We start from the raw sequence: 3,549 nt of genomic DNA on the forward strand, positions 1-3,549 counted from the left end.
TCTATCTTTCAACCTACCTCAAATGATTCCAATGTGTAGCCAAGGGAAAGAACCACAGCCCTAAGTGTGAGTTTATGAGACTGGGCTATCTGCCATTTCCAAATCTCATCAGAGCCCAGGGAGGGGTAGAGAGAAGTACATCTTATGGGGAGAGAAGTTGGGTATCCCTCCCTCTGCCAGGCCAACCTGCACTTTTAACTCGACCCCACTGTCACTTGGTAGTTAGATGAATGCATACTCTGGGTGATGTTTGTAGGGAAAAGAAAGAGAGATCAGACTGTTACTGTGTCTATGTAGAAAGAGAAGACATAAGAAATTCCATTTTGACCTGTACCCTGAACAATTGCTGTGTCCTGAGATGCTGTTAATCTGTAACTTTGCCGCAACCTCTTTGCCCTAACCTCTTTGCCCCAACCTTGAGCTCACAAAAACATGTGTTGTATGGAATCAAGGTTTAAGGGATCTAGGCCTGTGCAGGATGTGCCTTGTTAACAAAATGTTTACAAGCAGTATGCTTGGTAAAAGTCATCGCCATTCTCTAGTCTCGATAAACCAGAGGCACAATGCACTGCGGAAAGCCGCAGGGAACTCTGCCCTGGAAAGCCGGGTATTGTCCAAGGTTTCTCCCCACGTGATAGTCTGAAATATGGCCTCATGGGATGAGAAAGACCTGACCGTCCCCCAGCCTGACACCTGTGAAGGGTCTGTGCTGAGGTGGATTAGTAAAAGAGGAAAGCCTCTTGCAGTTGAGATAGAGGAAGGCCACTGTCTCCTGCCTGCACCGGGAACTGAATGTCTCGGTATAAAATCCGATTGTACATTTGTTCAATTCCGAGATAGGAGAAAAACCGCCCTATGGCAGAAGGCGAGACATGTTGGCAGCAATGCTGCTTTGTTATTCTTTACTCCACTGAAATGTTTGGGAGGAGAGAAACATAAATCTGGCCTACGTGCACATCTAGGCATAGTACCTCCCCTTAAACTTAATTGTGACACAGATTCCTTGGCTCACATATTTTCTTGCTGACCCTCTCCTTATTATCACTCTGCTCTCCTACCACATTCCTCTTGCTGAGATAGTGAAAATAGTAATCAATAAAAACTGAGGGAACTCAGAGACCAGTGCCGGTGCAGGTCCTTGGTATGCTGAGTGCTGGTCTCCTGGGCCCACTGTTGTTTCTCTATACTTTGTCTCTGTGTCTTATTTCTTTTCTCAGTCTCTCTTCCCACCTGACGAGATATACCCACAGGTGTGGAGGGGCAGGCCACCGCTTCAATGTTTGGGCTTTCTCAATAGGGTCTCATCCTCCATTCTTACCGACCAGAAGAAAAGTTGTGGTTGGTCAAAATCTGAGACATTAATGGGGCCACATTTTGGGGGTGTACCTCAAAAGCAAAGACCAAGCTTCATTCTTTCTCCTATATTTCTAGCACTCGGGTGAACTGGACCATTTTTCTCTGGCCAGGCCACTTGCCTTAAAGTGGTGGGCTCAGGAACGTTGGCCCCCTGTGTCTCAGTATCTCTGCTCCTGGAACAGGGTCTCTGAGAATCTCCGGATTGGAAAGTAGAGAACTTTAGCCCCAGGCCTGGGCCTTGCCTCCAGCACAGACTCCCAGAGGTTATTAGACCTTCAGCTGGTGCTTCCTAAGTAGAAGGGTACTGTTTCCTATCCAGTCACCGATCCTTTTGTGTGCCCTCCCTTGGTTCAGAATCCCAAAGAGAATGAATGGGAGAACTCGAGTTCTAAATTCTGTCTTAGAAGCACTCAAATACACTTTGTAGGGAGACTCCAAACTGGTCTCTCACTACCCCGACAGCCTAAAAAAGCAGCCGGAATTTTGCATTCTCTTCCCCTAACCAATTAGTATACGCATTTCAAATACTATGCATAATATGCATATTAGTATATACAAGATATGCTGAACACTGTGTGAAACTAAGAAGGTAAACCCTCTCCTAGCTTACAAAAAAGTGGTACAATTAAAAATATTTGACAATGGTGAAGGCATGGGCAATGGCTATTTACAAATCAAAATATAAATATTTTAATATTTTAGTAATAGGCGTGGTGGTACCAGTGTGTCTCAGTTAAATAGTAGTCTTGCCCCAAAGCGCTTTTGAGTGCTTTGCCACCTTATGCATCAGCAGATTCAGGAATGTAATGAGAGTTCTCAAAAGTAATGGAAGCAAAGCCAAGCAAGTCTCCCACTCCACACATCTTGCTTTTCCCTTTCTGTGTTTAACTTTGGATCTTCCACAAAGGGGACTGGGTGCCCCTGCGGAAGCCCAGCCAGGGAGCAGTCAGACCTGGGGGAGAGGATGGATTACAAGCCTGAATTTGCCTTCCCTACCAGACAAGCTCTGGCTTGAGGAATAGAGAAGTGAAAGAAAAAAGAGGTGCTTCGACTCAGTTGGAGACAGGGAGGGTTATGAGTGGAGTGAAGACAAGGCTCTTAATTCAAGCTGCCTCAAATTACATTTGTCCACACACGCAGCAAAATGCTGCTTAAAAAATAAATGAGGTTAATTTCTCTTTACGGGTTCCCTTTCATCTCAGGATTTCAAAGCACTTTGCCACAAAAGATCCTTTATCTTCACAATTCTTTTTTTATCTAAATATAAACAGAGGGCCCTAAGTTTATATTTAAAGTTCAGTAAAGCCCTAAACTTTGGAAAGAAAAGGTATTTAAAAATTCTTTTATCATTATAAGATCCAAGCAGCCAATCAAGGACCACACAGACAGAAAATCCACATTCAGATGAAAGGCCACACCTCTGCTCAGATGACCTGCTTGCTAATTAAAATCACAATTAAAACAAGCAGAGGGGATGGAGAGTGGTGACTTAACATGCCCTTATCCCAGCAGATACACTCACAACTGACTCACACAGGATACATCGGATTTTCTCCAGCAGGCATTTGGAAAAAAGCAAAGAAGAAATTCTAGTTTTAGCTGCCCTCCATCTACTAACCCAGTAAACTCCAACCCTGGGTCGGTGACACATCCCTGACTCGCAGCCACCTCAGCAGAGCCCCATTCCGTGCAGGAAGAGCCAGCTTGGCCTCCTGGTGATGGGAATGTTGTTTGCATATGCATTTTTTCAGCAAAAGAAAGTCTCAAAATCTCCCTGGTTCCAGGGTGTGAGTCATTAGTGGGTGTTTGTTTTTCGGGTTCTGAGTGTGAGTCACCACCTTTCCTGCTGTTGGTCTTCTCTATCCTAGGGTAACAACTAAAAAGAGATGACTAGAGATGCCTGTGATGCTTAAAAGCGGACACCTGGACATTATTCATTTGGCAATTGTATCAACAATTAATTTTAAAGTTTGTTCTTTTCTCTGTAAACAAGTGTATAACGTTTATAAATAACAGTGGGAAAGAGGAAGGTGGGGGAAGGGAGAGAAACAAATCTAAAAAGGATATGACTGAGGTAAACGGAAGTAGAGTCTAGTCAAAGCCAAAATAGACAACTGCCTGTTTGTCAGCTAGAGGAGGGCCGGGGCTGGTGATGTTGACCAAACTCTACACATGAACAAGCATCTGATGCTG

General features: G+C 44.4%; 1 pseudogene; it reads left to right on the top strand.

Annotated features, from left to right (window-relative positions):
* The first annotated feature begins 496 nt into the window (after positions 1 to 496).
* Positions 497 to 1,123, top strand: LOC129532503 (uncharacterized; annotated as a pseudogene).
* Positions 1,124 to 3,549: the final 2,426 nt, after the last annotated feature.

The sequence above is a fragment of the Gorilla gorilla genome, chromosome 2, assembly GCF_029281585.2.
Source record: "Gorilla gorilla gorilla isolate KB3781 chromosome 2, NHGRI_mGorGor1-v2.1_pri, whole genome shotgun sequence".
NCBI lineage: Eukaryota > Metazoa > Chordata > Mammalia > Primates > Hominidae > Gorilla > Gorilla gorilla.